General features: G+C 41.4%; 1 protein-coding gene across 1 annotated transcript in view; it reads right to left on the bottom strand.

Moving 5' to 3' along the window:
• Positions 1–17,994, bottom strand: part of nlgn1 (neuroligin 1) — a 708,221-nt gene that overhangs the window by 647,850 nt on the left and 42,377 nt on the right. The window lies entirely within an intron of this gene.

Below are 17,994 nucleotides of genomic sequence, written 5' to 3'. Positions count from 1 at the left end.
GACTTGAGCACAAAAATCAAAGCTGACACACCAATGCAGTCAAACATACCACCTTTTGGGTGAGATATTAAACAGAAGCCTATAGGATCGAAATCCCCTCCAACTGGAAAATTTATGAAACATAATTTCAAACCTACAGACATGTTTTGACCTCATGATTGGAGCTATAAATTTCAAAAAGATAAGCTGCAGTAAGGCGTTAATTTGGATATTTAGTGAAAACACAGTGACTCATCAAAAGGGTTTGGATATTGACTAACTCAATCAAGAAGTCTGATTACCCAATACATTGGCACAAAGGACATATCATCAATACAATACACTCAAGGGATTATTCAACCACCACAGACAGTAGTACTGGAATGGAATAGGATCATTCAAACCCTCATTAACTTTGGAGCCAGGTGCTGTTACTGTGCCACCTCAAACAGGAGGAGAATTGCTCATACAATGAGAACTGATAATATTCATCTGGGTACGTCTTCCATGGAAAACTCTGTATTGTTTCAATCCCAGCAGGAGCTGATGACATTTGTCTGGACTTTACGTGGAATCAACTAAATGGACAGTGGAACAATGTTTTGGCATATCTGAGTTAAATGGTCATAAAAGAAGAGCAGATCTGAAGGTTTTGGGCTGCAGTTGGAAGGAGAGTTGAGTTTGGTCACCTTGACTCAGGCCCACAGTCAAAACCGGACAGACCAGCCATCTTGGGGATTGTGGCCTGAATTTTTCCCACATCGGGTGGGCTTGGCAGGAGCGGTTGCAGAGGCAACCACCGCCCATAATCGGCTCCACACTGCTATTTTACGCGGGCGGGCCACTAAAGGCCTGCCCAGCATAATATGCAAGTGGTAACGCTCAGTGCTACCTGTGCGGGCGAAGAGAGGAGAGTCGGGGCCAGCACTCTTTCACGTATGGGCGCGAAAGAGCTCTTCAATCTCCTTGAGGCATGGAGCTGCCTCAGAGACATTGAAGCGCTTTTGAAAATAATAAATAAATCTATAAAAATTTAATGAAACATGTCCCCTCATGTGACTGTGTCACATGAGATGGGACATGTTTTTATTTTTCGGGAAAACGTTTTATTTAATTCAATAAAGCAATTGTGAATTATCAGAAGAAACTTGTCTTGCTGGTCATTCTGTTCAAGCCATACACTTGTGAATCTGCTGTCATGAAATGGAGTATGTGGAGGGTCTCTGAGGGAAAAGGAGAACCCCTACAAGCCCCATCTGCCCTCTTCGGTGGACAGTCTCCATCTCATCATATTGAAGTTAACCTTATCTAAATTTGAAGTCTTCCATTTTTCCCTTTCAAACACAACACTGAGCTTGATCATATCATGCGCACCGTTGGATGAATGTTCATGCATCGTTAGGATGTTAACTAAATCTGGAACATTCCCATTACAAAATCTAATATGGCCTATCCCCATGTTGCTTGAACACAAAAAATTCAATACCTTTTTGACAGGAGCTTGTCTGCTTAACCCAAGTTTCATGCAAGTTAAAACACTCCATTAAAATCACTCTGCCTTTGCTACATGATTGTCTACTCTCTACATTTATATATTCTAACACCTCATAACTTCCAACTGGGGACTCTACAGAACTGCTACCATAATTTTAAATCTTTTCCTAGTTCTTAATTCTACCCATCAACTTTGATTAGTTCATTAGTTATTTCTCCACTTTCTATCTTAAATGTCTTCACTTTTTTTTAATTTCTTCCTCATGTCCACCATGTTTGTTTCCCTGGTAAATACTGAGGGAAAGCAATAATTTGATGTATCTGCCATTTAACCATCATTACCTGAGAGTTTATTGTTTGCATTCCTTAGTGCCCCTATTCATATGTCTTTTGTTATTTGTATCTGTAGAATACCTTATTTCATTTTTTAATTCCTTGACACTTTAATTTTGTAGTTCATTTTTATATCACTTTTACTTATTTTCCTAAACTTTGTGTATTACCTTTTGTAGTCCTCACTTTTATAGCCAATTGCTGTGCATGACTTTTATTTTCAATTTACCCTTTCGTGATTCGTCAATGGTGTATCATTACTGGCTAGTTTGTTCTTGGCTGTTAATAGGATATATTTCTCCTGGATTCGATGATCGCCATTTTAAATGGTTCCCATTACCATTCTATTTCTTGATGCTGTATTGGGTATCTGAAATCTGAAGAGTTCTGTTCTTCAGCACTAGCATCATTCATGCTAGGCAAGTACAAAAATACCACCTAAGCAGGACAGGTCTGTTTATTAGTCATGTGCCCAGTTTATATGGGTGACACACTCAACTTGTATGGGTGAGGTGCATGGGGCAGGATTTTTCCACTATTGGGAAGAGAATTCTTTTAAAATAGTTTTTCATTATTAATGAGATATAACCATGCCTTTAGTGTGGCCTAATTTTCTCCCTGCAAATTGTGTATCACAAAATGCACTGCAAAATCATCATGTGAGTTTGGGCACTTCATTGCACAACCTACAAATACAACTCTAGAAAATAAACACTGCACATACTGCCATTACTCCACTGCTCTTAAGGTACAGTTTTATAAATGTACAGGGAATCTTCCTCTTCTTTCTCCCAAGGTAGTCAATCTGAAAAGGGAATTTCCTAATTGCATTAATGTTACGTTTTCCAGTGTTCAAACCAACAATCATTGTGAATCTGCCAAATTTCCTCAAATCAGAAGCTAGTGCTGCAGAACCTGAAATAAATTTTTGTAAAGCCTGTTCATGTACAACTCTCACATCCAGAAAACAATTTTTGTTTATCACAATTCTGATATGAAACTTAAGTTCCAAAGCATATTGTGCAATCCACAGCTCCATTCGGTTTTCCTTGTTTGAATTTTATGTTAAGGCACCTTATTGCAGTTACATTAGAAAAAAAGCAAAATTACTTCTAAATTCATAATTAGAGGGCACTCAATTTCTTTGGTAATTAATGAACTTGAGTACACGATACTTTCATTTTGCAGGTAAGAAACTACAGCACTTCTGTAATATGCAGTTATTAAAGTACCTTTTCATATCAACAACTGATTGTTTTCATTAATTTCCTCCCCTCTTACACATCTGAAGTAATCGAGCTGGAATACAGTTCCAAATGCATTTGACACTTTCTAGAAGCTCATCCAATGATTATTCCTTTATGTTAATGCATGCTGACAGATTATTCAACTCTCAGGGTTTTCATCACCAAGCCCAATCTGAATCTCTCATCTTCACCCACACCATCCATTTTCCAGAAAGGCAGCAAGTGTTCTAGCTATGTCACCATTAATAGCCAAGTGCAGCATCTTACCAGCACCCAGCCAATTTCAACCAACTCTGCATTGACAAGGAATTTAAGATAGGAAGCTATACTCTATGGCCTGATTTTTACCCTTGGCGGGTGTGCGCGATTGGCAGGCCCAGGAGCGGCTGGAAAATTAACGCTGACCGTGATCAGCCCCTGACCGCGATTGCACACTGGCTGGCCAATTAACATTAATCTGCAATTAAAAGTCTATAATGGTGACCATGAAACAATTGTCATGAAAACCCATCTGGTTCACTAATGCCCTTTATAGAAGGAAATCTGCTGTCCTTACCTGGACTGCCCTACATTGAACTCCAGACCAAAATGTGGTTGACTCTTAAAAGCCCTCTTAAATGGTCCGACAATCCACTCAGTTTTATAAATCCACTAAAAAGTCTAAAAGGAATTGAACTGGTCGGACCAGCCAGTATTGACCCAGGCATCAGTAACTACAACGACAAACTCAGCCCTATCAACCCTGCAAAATCCACCTAATGAACAACTGGGGGCTAGTCCCAAAATTGGGAGAGCTGTTTCACAGACGAGTCAAGCAACAGCCTGACATAGTCGTACTCACAGAAACATATTTTGCAGACAATGCCCCAGACACCATCCCTGAGTATGTCCTGTCCCACCAGCAGGACAGACTCCGGAGCCCATAAAGCCACATGGCATCAGGTCAAACATGGGCGAGGAAACCTCCTGCTGATTACCACGTACTGCCTCCCCCTCAGCTGACAAATCATACTCCGTCATGTTGAACACCATTTGGAGGAAGCACCAAGGGTGGCAAGGGTGCATAAAGTACTCTGAATGGAGGACTTCAATGTCCATCACCAAGAGTGGCTCGGTAGCAGCACCTCAGACCAAGCTGGCAGAGTCCTAAAGGACATAGCTGCTGTGGCAGATGGTGAGGGAGCCAACAAGAGGGAAAAAACATACTTGACCTCATCCTCATCAACCTGCTTGCCTCAGATGCATCTGTCCATGACAGTATCGGTACGAGTGACCACCGCACAGCCCTTATGGAGATGAAGTCCCATCTTCACATTGAGAATACCCTCCATTGTGTTGTTTGGCACTACCACTGTGCTATATGGGATAGAATTTGAACAGTTCTAGCAATTTCAGACTGGGCAACCACAAGGCGCTGTGGGCTATCAGCAGAATTGTACTCAACCACAATCTGTAATTTCATGGCCCGGCATGTTCACCACCATTACCACGAAGCCAGGGGTACCTGCACCACATGGACTGCAGCGGTTCAAGAAGGCAGTTCACCACCACCTTCTCAAGGGCAATTAGGGATGGGCAATAAATGATGACCTAGCCAGCGACACCCAGATCCCATGAATTAATAGAAAAACAAACAATCACATTTCCTCTGTTGCTAAAGCTGCCAAGGAGCTCAACAAGCGGCACTTGCTTAGCAATAACCTACTCACTGATGCCCAGTTTGTGTTCCACCAGGGCCACTCAGCTCCTGACCTCATTACAGCCTTGGTTCAAACATGGACAAAAAGAGCTGAACTCCCGAGGTGAGGTGAGAGTGACTGCCCTTGACATCAGGGCAGCATTTGACCAACAGTGGCATCAAGGAGCCCTAGCAAAACTGGAGTTAATGGGAATTAGGAGGAAAACTCTCCACTGGCTGGAGTCGTACCTAGCACAAAGGAAGATGGTTGTGGTTGTTGGAGGTCAGTCCTCTCAGCTCCAGGACATCACTGCAGGAGCTCCTTGAGGTAGTGTCCTCAGCCCAAGCATCTCCAGCTGCTTCATCAGTGACCTTCCTTCCATCAAAAGGTCAGAAGTGGGGATGCTTGCTGATGATTGCACAATGTTCAGCACCATTCGCAACTCATCAGATGCTGAAGCTGTCCCATGTCCAAACGCAGCAAGACCTAGACAATATCCAGGCTTAGGCTGACAAGTGGCAAGTAACATTCACACCAAACAATTGCCAAGCAATAACCATCTCCAACAAGAAAGAATCTAACCATTGCCCCTTGATGTTCAATGGCATTACCATTGCTGAATCCCCCACTAACAACATCCTGGGGATTACCACTGACCAGAAACTGAACTGGACTAGCTATATAAATACTGTGGCTATAAGAGCAGGTCAGGGGCTAGAAATCATGCAATGAGTAACTCACCTCCTGACTCCCAAAGCCTATCCACCATCTACAAGGCACAAGTTAGGGGTATGATGGAATACACCCCACTTGCCTGGATGAGTGCAGCTCCCACAACACTCAAGAAGCTTGACACTGTCCAGTACAAAGCAGTCCACTTGATTGGCATCAAATCTACAAACAGTCACTCCCTCCACCACCGACGCACAATAGCAGCAGTGTGTACATTCTATAAGATTGCTTTGCAGGAATTCACCAAGGCTCCTTTGACAGCACCTTCCAAACCCATGACCACTACCATCTGGAAGGACAAGGGCAGAAGATAGATGGGAACACCACCACCTAGAAGTTCCCCTCCTTGTCGCTCACCATCCTGACTTGGAAATATATTGCTGTTCCTTCACTGTTGCTGCGTCAAAATCCTGTAACTTCCTTCCTAAAAGCACTGTGGGTGTACCTACACCACATGGACTGCAGCGGTTCAAGGAGGCAGCTCACCACCACCTTCTCAAGGTCAACTAGGGATAGGCAATAAATGCTGGCCCAGACAGCGAAGCACACATCCCATGAATGAATAAAAAAAACACATCTGAATTCAAAGCAAAAACCTTCCCCACCCACCAACAACACTTAACCCTCCTGTATTTAAAGGTAGATCTTCCAAAACTTTTATCTTGTTCAAGGGTGCATGAAAAGAAAAAAAATCTTAGAAGTGATATTTATTTCAATGCTAGCCTTCAACCCTCTCACTATTGAAGTGTTTCTGGGTTTTTTCATATTTTATCATCTCCAGCGCACCTCCGGACATTCCTTTCTTAATAAATAGAAAGAGTCAAGACATATTTTAAGGGTCAAGGATCGTAGGTTTCAACAACTCTTGGATATCAACACCCTCCAGATCCTTTGTATTCTTCACTTTTCCATGACGCCCATTCTTCCTTCCAATCTGACCCTTTGCAGTGTTTTTACTGATCCTGAACAATCAATCCTAAATAAGGGCCTCAGTATTATAAGAACATAACAAATAGGAGGAGTGGGCCATTTGGCCCTTTGAGCCTGCTCCATCATTCAATACAATCATTGTTAATCTTCTACCTCAATTCCAACTTTCTGCACCATCCCCATAATCCCTTGATTCCCTTAATATCCAGAAATCTATGGAGCTGTCTTGAATATACCTAATGACTGAGCATTGAGAGTCTGTTGGTGTAGAGAATATCTAAGATCCACAACTCTGTGAGTGAAAAAAATCCCTCAATTTCTGTGCTAAATAGCCAATTTTTTATTGAGACTGTGACTCCTAGTTCTAGAACCCTCAGCACTCCCTCCCTCACCACTCCACCTGCACCGACACCTCCCCTGCCCAACCCAACACCTGTCCAGGGGAAACATTTCCTAGCATCCACCATATCAAGCTCCTTCAGAATTTTCTTTGTTTCAATCAGATCATCACTCATTCTTCTGAATTCCAGGAAATACAGGCCTAGTTTATTCAATCTCTCCTTGCAGAACAATCCCCTCATCTCAGGAAATCAGTCTAATGAACTTTGTTGTACACCATCCAGGACATATCCTTCCTTAGGTAAGGAAATCAAATACAGTACTCCAGGTTTGGTCTCTCAGGCATATACAATTGAAGAAAGATTTCCCCACTCTTGTACCAATGCAGTGTGGCAGCAGTGTATACTATCTACGAGATGCACTGCAGAAACTCACCAAGGCTCCTTTAGCAGCACCTCCCAAATCCACAAATCCATCATCTAGAAGGACAAGGGCAGCAGATACATGGGAACACCACCACCTGGAAGCTCCCCTCCAAGCCACTCACCAAATACATCGCCATCACATCACTGTTACTGGGTCAAAATCCTGGAACTCCCTTCCTAACAGCACTGTGGATGTACCTATACCATGTGGACTGCAGCAATTCAAGAAGGCAGCTCACCACCAAGGGCAATTGGGGATGGGCAATAAATGCTGGCCTAGCCAGCGATGCTAACATTCCATAGATGAAAAAAAAAGTTAAATCTTTTCTTAATAAAGGCTAGCATACCAGCTGATTCATAATTTCATGCTGTATTTGCATGTTAACCTTCAGTGATTCATGTTCAAGGACAGCCAGGCCCCTCTGAAGACCAACATTTCCCAGTTTCTCATTATTTGAAAAATATTCTGCTTTTCTATTTTTCCTTCCAAAGTGCATAACTTCACATTTGCCCACATTATATTCCTTCTGCCATGTTCTTGCAGACTCGCTAAACCTGCCTATAATCCTTTTGTAGCCTCACTGTATCCTCCTCACAATTTACTTTTCCAACTAACAGAATTTCATCAGAAAATTCAATACCTTAATTTAAGATTATGAAAAGCTGAGGCCCAATCGCTGATCCTATGCTACCCCCCTCCCTACCTACCACCCCCACAACCTCCCTCACCCCCACTCCACCCACATAGTGCTTGTCAACCAGAAAATAACCCATTTATTCCTACTCTCTATTTTCTGTCAATTAACCAATTCTCAAAGCATGCTAATATATTGCCCCAATCCCATGGGCCCAAATTTTTGCAACACCTCTTGTCTCACACTTTACTGAATGTTTTTTGAAAATCCAAGTACCCTACATTAACTGGTTTTCCCTTATCTACCCTGCTAGTGACATCTTCGAAAAACTAATACATTTGTCAAACACAATATCTCTTTCATAAATCCATGTTGACTCTGCTTGATCATATTTATGCCTCATTATCATGTCCCTCTAAATAGATTCTAGCATTTATCCTACTACTTATGTCAAGCTAACAGGCCTACAGCTCCACATTTCCTCTCTCCCTCCCTTCTTGAATAGCTATTTTCCAATCCATGATGACTGTTTTAAAGGCTAGGGAATTGTGGAAGATCAAAACCAATGTATCTTCTATGTAGCTACCTCTTTTAAAACTCTAGGACGCATGCTATCAGGTACAGGGGGGTTTGTCAACATCAAGCTCCATTAATTTTTCTAGTACTGTTTCTTTGCTAGTAATAATATCCCCAAGATCCTCATTTTCACTAGACCCATGGGTTCATCACTTTTTCTGAATGTTTGTTGTCTTGAAGATACAAAGTCAACAGATACAACTAAAGAAATGGCAGAGACATTAAACAGGTCTGTTTAATGTATCTGCCATTTCCTTATTTCCACTGATTATAATTTCCCCTGTCTGTCTCCTGAATACATTGTAGCCAGGGATATCATGTTCCCATTACTCACCTTGTTTCAGCATCTCTGCTTTTATCTTATGTGGCTACTTGTGTTGCAGCTTGCCAACCTTGTTTACTTCGCTCCTCAGCGCAATTTGCCCGCAATCAACTAAACCAACATTAAAGATCTCAGCATATCAAACGCAAACTATGTCCAGTACAAATTAAGTTTGAGAGATTTTGCACCTGTTTAAAAAAACATTGCGCGAGAGGTCAGCCATGCCCCCAACGGAATTAATCGCCAATGTAACTTTCCATTAATTGTGCCATTTGGTGTTTCTTTTGGGTGCAAGGACTCCAATAGGCACATTTTTAAAAACTTTTTTTAACAGAACTTCTTTTATAAATTTACTAAGAAACTGGCTGCTCTACACCAATATAGCTAGCAAATGGTATTGTATTTTTTTAAATACTATTTTCAGTTATTTAAAAATGGGTTACTCAACAGGTGGTAGACTAGGCACTGATTAAAAAGGCTTATATTTTGTGATAAATCTATTTTCAGCTGTATTAACCAAACAAGTTACCACTCTTAAATATATCTAATAATTTTTTTAAAAAGCAAAATCTACCTAAAAAACTGCCCAATTGTGCTTGTTTCCAGTGAAATGCAAATAAGTGAGTAGAAACTTGGGCGAGAAATATTTCTCAAAGTGAGCACAATTTTGGCTACAATTTGCAACAGGGTCGTTGATTAAGCCATAATAAAAACTCTACCTAATGTGAGGCTTCAAAGTCAGAATTTATTTGGCTGAAATTAAAGGAACAGTAAAGGAGCTATTATGCTGATCGGTGTGCACCATAAACCACTGAATGGTGGAAAGGAAATAGAGGAGCAAATTTGAAGTTAAATTGGAGGAAGCTGCAGGAGCTTTAGAGTAATGATCATGGGGGGTGTCAATTACTTGAATTGAGTCTGGGAAAATAATGTAAAAGTTAAAAAAGGGGAGGAATTCCTGAAATACACATAGGACAACTTTATCATCAACATGTTTCCAATCCAATGGAGAAGGAAGTAGTGCTGGATCTAGTTCTGGGAAACAAAGTGATGCAAGTGGAGCAAGTTTTAGTGGGACAGCATTTGGAAAGCAGTGATCACAATATCATTAGGTTAGAGGGGACATTGGTTTAAAGTAGTTATAGAAAAGGACAAGGGGAAAAACAAATAAAACGTGAAAATATTCACCTGGAAAAGGGCTAAATTTCAGAGAATTGAAAAAGAGATCTGGTCTAGGTGGTTTAGAACCAAAGGCTGGCAGGTAAAAGGGAATGTGCAATGGGTGGTCTTCAAATAGTATAGAATAGATATATTCCCACAAGGGGAAAAGAGAGGGCATCCAAAGTCAGTTTCCTGGATGACTAAAGATGCAAAAAATTAAAGAGTAAAAGGAAGCTTACTATAAATATCAGGTTCATAATAAAATAAAGAAGCAAGCCGAATACAAAAAGTACGGTGGAGAACTGGATAAGGAGTTAAGGAGAGGCAAAGAGTATATGAGAAGAGATTAGCGACAACATAAAAGAGAATACAAAAGTTTTTTCATATAAACATGCAAATGGCAAAAAGCTAGTCAGAGAAAGGGTAGGGCATATTAGGAAATTGTATGGAGCATGGTCAATTTTGGATCTATGTTCACTGAAGAAGAGAATGCTGCCAATGTCACAGCAAAGGAGCAATAATAAATAAATTAAATTGGGTAAAATAGATAAAGAGAATGCACTTAAAAAGGTTAGCAGTGCTCAAAGTAGAAAATGAGTGAAAATTGCAGAGGCCTTGGCCATAATCTTCCAATCCTTTTGGATAAGAGAAAGACACCAGAGGACTGAACGATTGCAAATGTTATACTCCCAACATTTGATGGTAGGGAAATTTTCAGAGACATTAATCCAGGGCAAAAAGAATCCGTAATTGGAAAAATATGGCTCTGTTAATGGTTAATCATGTTTGCCCAACTTGGTTGAGTTCTTTGATTAAGTAACAGAGTGGGGGATGTGGGTTCATACAATTGATGTTGTTTATGTCTACTTTCAAAAGGCATTTGATAGAAATACCAACCATAGACTAGTTTGCAAAATTGACGTCCATGGGATTAAAGAGGCAACGGTCGCATGAATATGAAATTGTCTAAAGGGCTGCAAACAGGGAGTAGTGATGAATGGTTGTTTTTCAGGCCGGAGGGAAGTGGACAGTGGGTCGGTGTTGGGACTGTTGCTCCTTTTGCTTTATATTAAATTAGCTGGACCTGGGGGAGCTGTCCCACATATGAATCAAACAATAGTCTGACATAATCATACTCATGGAATCATACCTTACAGACAATGTCCCTGACACCAACATCACTGATCATTCCTGTCCCACCGACAGGCCAAACCCATCAGAGTTGGCAGCAGTACAGTTGTATACAGTTGGGATGGAGTTGCCCTGGGAGTCCTCAACATTGACTCTGGACCCCATGAAGTCTCATAGCATATGGTCACACATGGGCAAAGAAACCTTCTGCTGATTACCACCTGCCATCACCCCTTTAGCTGATGAATCAGTACTCCATGTTGAACATCACGGAGGAAGCAACGGCACAGAATGTACTTTGGGTGAGGGGGGCTTCAACGTCCATCACCAAGAGTGGCTCAGTAGCACTGGTTCTGACCGAGCCCCAAAGGACATAGCTGCTAGACAGGGTCTGTGGCAAGTGGTGAGTGAGCCAACAAGAGGGAAAAATCTAATTGACTTTTTCCCCACTAATCTACCTGCTGCAGATGCATCTGCCCATGACAGTATTGGTAGGAGTGACCATTGCAGAGTCCTTGTAGAGACAAATCTTGTCATCACATTGAAGATACACTCCATCATGTTGTGTAGCACTATCATCGTGTCAAATGGGATAGATTTCGAACATACCTAGCAACTCAAAATTGAGCATCCATGAGGCGCTGTGAGCCATCAATTGCAGCAGAAATGTATACAACCCCAATCTGTAACCTCATGGCCCGGCATATCCACCACTCTACCATTACCATCAAGCCAAGGGATCAACCCTGGTTCAATGAAGAGTGCAGGAGGGTATACCAGGAGCAGCATCAGACATACCTAAAAATAAGGTGTCAACTTGGTGAAGCTACAACACAAGGCTACTTGCATGCCAAACAGCAGAAGCAGCATGCAATAGATGCAACTAAGTGATTCCACAACTAATGGGTCAGATCTAGACTCTGCAGTCCTGCCACATCCAGTCTTGAATGGCAGTGGATAATTAACAACTAACTGGAAGTGGCAGCTCTACAAATACCCCCATCTTCAATGATGGGGGGAGCCCAGCACATCAGTGCAAAGAAAAGGCTGAAGCATTTACAACCACTTTCAGCCATAAGTGCCAATTGGATGATACATCTCGGCATCCTCCTGAGGTCCCCAACATCACCAGTTTTTAGCCAATTCGATTAATTCCATGTGATATCAAGAAACAGCTGAAGGCACTGGATACTGCAAAGGCAATGGGCCCTGACAACATTGCAGCAACAGTACTGAAGACTTGTGCGCTAGGACTAGCCGTGCCCCTAGTCAAGCTGTTCCAGTACAACCACATCCAACCAACAATGTGGAAAATTGTCCAGGTATGTCCTGTCCACAAAAAACATGACAAATCCAACCCAGCCAATTAACCCCTCATCAATCTACTCTCAGCAAAGTAATGGAAAGTGTTGTCAACAGTACTATCAAGTGGCACTCACTCAGCCATAATGTGCTCACTGATGCTCAGTTTGGGTTCCATCAGGGCCATTCAGCTCCTGATCTTTTCCCAAACATGGACAAAAGAGCTGAACTCCAGAGGTGAGGTGAGATGGCTGCCCTTGACATCATGGCAAGTGTGGCATCAAGGGGCCCTAGCAAAATTGATGTCAATGGGAATCAGGGGAAAAACATTCCACTGGTTGGAGTCATACCTAGCACAGAGAAAGATAGTTGTAGTTATTTGGAGATCAATCATATCAGTCCCAGGACATCACTGCAGGAATTCCTCAGCGTAGTGCCCTAGGCCCAAACATCTTCAGCTGTATCAATGGCCTTCCCTCCATTATGTCAGAAGTGGGGATGTTCACAGGTGATTGCACAATGTTCAGCATCATTTGCACCTCCTCAGATATGCAGTCCATATCCAAATGCAGAAAGACCTGGACAATATCCAGGCTTGGGCTGGGAATTCTGTGGCGAGTAACTCACTTCCTGACTCCCCAGAGCCTGTCCACCATCTACAAGGCACAAGTCAGGAGTGGACAGTTTATCCAACACTTCCTCCTTATCAATTTTGAAATTCTAGTGACAGAGTTTCCTCCTCTGTCACTGTGGCCTAGGTAGCATCTGCTTGAATTCCCATCCTCCCTCACTTTCCTCCTTTAAGGTACTCTTTAAAATCTACCTCATATGAACAAGCTTTTGGTCATCTGACCTAATATCTCCTTCTGTGGTTTGGTGTCATATTTTGTTTTAACATGTCCTTATTAAGTACCTTGAAACATTTTATTATAGGTGCTACATAAATTGTTATTGCCGATTCTGAATATGCATTTCAGTCAATGTCCCAGACTCCTCCACCATCATTCATTTCTGGGCACATCCTGTCTAACACATCAACCAAAGGCACAAGGATATACATACATACATACAGGAGGGACTGGTCCTGGGAGTCTTCAACATTGATTCTAGATCCCATGAAGTCTCATGGCATCAAGTAAAACCGAGGCAAGGAAGCCTTCTGCTGATTATCACTACCACCCTCCCTCAACAGATGAATCGATATTCCTTCATCTTGAACGCTACTTGGAAGAAGAATTGAGAGTGGCAAGAACACAGAATGTATTCTGGATAGGGGATTTCGACATCCATCACCAAGAGTGGTTCAGTAACACCACTGCTGACTGAGCTAGCAGAGTCCTTAAGCACATATCTGCCAGACTGGCATGGTGGCAGACAGTGAGAACACCAAACAGGTGGGAAAAACTTATTTGGCCTCATCCTCACCAATCTACCTGTCACAGAAGCATCTAGTCATGACAGTATTGGCAGGATTGATCATTGAATAGTCCTTGTGGCGATGAAGTCCCGTCTTCACACTGAGGACACCCACCCACCCACCATCATGCTTTGTGGCACTACCACTGTACTAAATGAAACAGATTCAGAACAGAACAGCAGCTCAAAACTGGGCACCCGTAAGGCCATGTGGGCCATCAGCAAAATGGTGCTCCATCAATACTTTCAATCTCATGGATCAGCATATCCCTCATTCTACCATTACCATCAAGCCAGAGGATCAATACTGGTTCAATCAGGAGTGCATGCCAGGAACAGAACTAGGTGTATCCAAAAATAAGCTACAGAGGACTACGTGCATGCTAAACAGTGGAGGCAACACATTATAGACTTAAGTAATCCCACAATCAACAGATCAGATCAAAGCTCTGAAGCCCTGTCACATACAGTTGTAAATGGTGGTGGTCAATTAAACAAAAAGGAGTAGGCAGATTCATGAAAAGCCTCATCCTCAACAATGGCAGAGCCCAACACATCAGTGCAAAAAAAAGGCTGAAGCATTTGCAATGATCTTCAGTTTTAATTGCCAAGTACCAATCCATCTTGGCCTCTTTCTACAGTCCCCAACATCATAGATGTCAGTTGTCAACCAATTCAATTTGCTTCATGTGATATCAAAAACAGCTGAGTGCACTATATACAGCAAAAGCTATGATGGGACCTGACAACATCCCGGCTGTGCTGCTGAAGAGTCGTGATCCAGACTTAGTCACACCTCCTAACCAAGCTGTTCTAGTACAGCTACAACACGAGCAGCTACCTGACAATGTAAAAAAATGCCTAGATACATCGTGTCTACAAAAATTAGGACAAATCCAGTAAGGCCACAGTCTACTTTGAATCATCAGCAAAATGATGGAAGATGTCAACAACAGTGCCATTAATTGGCACTTGCTTGCCAATTGCTCTCAATACAACTTGTTCTCAGTTTGGATTCTGCCATGGTCACTTGGCTCCAGACCGGATTACAGACTTGGCCCAAACATGGACGAAAGAGCAGAGATGGGTTGAAAGTGGCTGCCCTTGACCAAGAGTGGCGTAAAGGAGCCTAGTAAAATTAAAGTAAATGGGTGCCAGGGTGAAAATTCTCTACTCGCTAGAGTCGTACCTCACTCAAAAGGTAGAGGTTGTGGTGGTTGGTGGTCAATCATTCTAGCCCCAGGATATTGCTGATGAAGCTCCCCAGGGATGAGTCCTAGGTGCAGCCATCTTCAGCTGCTTCATTAATGACCTTCCTTCCACAAGGTCAGAAATGGCGGTTTGCTAATGGTTAAAGTGTTTAGTTTCATTCAGAACCCCTCAGATACTGAAACAGCCCATGCCCACATGCAACAAGACATTGACAACACTTGGGCCTGGGCTGATTAAGCGGTACCATTCATGTCATACAAGTGCCATGTAATCACCACGTCTAACAAGAGAGAGAAAATCTAAGCATCTCCCTGTGACGTTCAACACGATTACCATCAACAAATCCCCTACCATCAACATTCTGTGAGCTACCACTGACCAGAAACTTAACTGGACCTGCTAAATAAATGCTATGACTACTAATATATATCAAAGGTTGGGGATTCTGTAGCAAGTATCTCAATTCCTGACTCCTCAAAGTCTATCAACCATCCACAAGGTGCAAGTCAAAAGCATAGTGAAATATTTCCCACTTGCCCAGATGAGTGAAGCTCCAAAAATTTTCAAGAAGTTCGATAACCATCCAAGACAAAGCAGCCTGCTTGATCAGTACCCCATCCATCACCCTAAATGTTTCTGCACTGCAGAAACTTACCAATATTCCTTAAACAACATCTTCCAAACCCATGACCACTAGCCATATAAATACTGTGGCTTCAAGAGCAGGCCAGAGGCTAGGAATCCTGCGGCAATTAACTCACCTCCTGACTCCCCTAACTCCTGTACACCATCTACAAGGCACAGGCCAGGATGGGATACTCTCTACTTGCCTGCATGAGTCCAGCTCCAACAACATTCGAGAAGCTTGACACCATCAAGGACAAAGCAGCCTGCTCAATTGTTTGTGGAAGGGGTGCCATTCACTCCCTCCACCGCCAACGAACAGTGGCAGCAGTTGTACCATCTAAAAGATGCACTTCCAAAACACACCAAGGCTCCTTAGCCTAGGAAATGACTCAACGTCATAAGGGCCAATATAAAGGACACATGCATATATGCAACAGATCAAATGCAACCATGTATCTTTCACCTTCTGTTGGAAGAAACCATATCCCTTTGCTTCCTCTCTTTTCCATAGCAAAATATTACTGGAGGAATTGAAAGCAACTGTATATCACATGAGTGTGGAATCTAATTGAGGTTACTGCTTCTATTACTCCAGCAATAAAATAAAAGAGACAATGAGACAAGAGAGGGAAAACAGAACAGTAATAAACACAAGACAAGACAAGGCTGCCAGCACAGGTAGACAGATACAGTGTAAAGCACAAGGTTAAAGTAACTGAGACACAGGTGACTTCAAATCAGTTCTTCCAGGAAATTCCCAAATCTCTAGTCAAAAAGCATAACGATCCATAAACAGAACAGTCAGATTTCAGCCTTAGAGGCCAAAAGGCTGTCCCATGACATTTCATGTCTACTTCATCCCCTAACAGATAAATGAAGCTCTTGAACAACTAGAACAGTTCAATAAGAAATCAAGCAACCACATCAGTTCACTATTAGCAAAATATACAGAACACAGCACCCCATGCACCAACTAGCCATGAGTAACACTAGAGAAGGTATAGTTATTAAAGATGTTGGTCATTACTGAGCCTATTTTCCATATCTTGAATTGTACATGTACATTCAGCATAAGGATTTTAAATACTTTTAACGCTGCCACAAGAAGCAAGTCAAACAGGATTTTTTTTTAAATCCCAAGAATAAAAACGGTAAATGTGAAAAATACTTTATAACTTCCATTAAATATGACTGAAATAGAGACTGTCGTGCTTAAATCTCATTTTGTAGACTGCAATTAAGTAGTGTTGCTCAATGGGTAGCAATCATGGAACTAGACTGAGCTCTAACGCATATGAACTGAAATAAATATATGTAGAGATCAGTGATACAATAAAGCTTTTAAGTACGAGCATCGCTTTTATTGTCTAACTAAAAGGCTGCTTTCTGGTTATCAAATCGAGCAACGCAAGTGTATCTAACACTGTTAACAAAGGCATCTATGATTAATCCCACCTGAAAAACAATATTTAACAGTTTTGCTTTTTCGAAAAGATCAGGTGCTCCAATTAATTCATGAACAATCAACTTATTTTCTTTGATAACGTCCGGTTATCGGCTAAAATGCCACCATTATAATTCATTCTGTGGCAGCACAGATTGATATTACCTGAGAATTTTGTAGCAGTATACTTATGATGGGGCTTTAAAAACGTTCTGAAAGGAATTTAATGTTTTGTTTTAACAACTGAAAACATATTTTAAAACGACAAAACCTGAGTTTTCGGTTGTATTTTGCTGAATTTTAAAACGAGATGCACGTTCAACTCTACAACTAGTGCCCTTAGATATTTATTTTCTTACAAAAATGCAATGCTCCACATCAATCAGAACATCAGGTGCACTTGCTTTGCTAATAACAAATGTTACGTAGCTTTACAAACATTTTTTGCAAAGCTATATAAACTTGTTATTCGCAAACCAAGATACTGAATAATAGGTATTAATATCACATAACATATGTAAATCTAAAATAAGGCAGAATTAAAATTGAACTATTTCAGCAATTTGATTTTGTACAATAATCCTGGAGACCATATGCATTTTTGTGACATCATGTCCTACTAGGATATGTAATGAAAGCTCAACTCCTCTTAATTATAAGTCAATTAATATCAAGTAATTTGTACAGTTCATTTTCATTAAAACTGCTGGAAATGGACTTCGTTCTGCCAATGATACGCTCGACAAAGGGTTTCTGCAATTTATACTGAAAATAATAAAATGATTTGATTAACCAATGTGCAACATCGACAACATAAACATCTATACCATAAACGCACAAAAATTGGTACTTTAACATTTTTGATTTGAAAATACAACATTTTGGCAGCAATCGTTTTCTGCAAATTGAACTGTTTCCGATATCCCCTAAATCAGCAACTGACTTACGTACTAACAAGTATGTTTTTTTCCATAACACTAAACCCACTGGACATTATACGTATATGTCAC

This window comes from Cetorhinus maximus, chromosome 19, assembly GCF_964194155.1.
Source record: "Cetorhinus maximus chromosome 19, sCetMax3.hap1.1, whole genome shotgun sequence".
NCBI classification, from domain to species: Eukaryota; Metazoa; Chordata; class Chondrichthyes; order Lamniformes; family Cetorhinidae; genus Cetorhinus; species Cetorhinus maximus.
The sequence above is the reverse complement of the archived record's forward strand: the minus strand, read 5'-3'. Positions and strand labels throughout refer to the sequence as shown.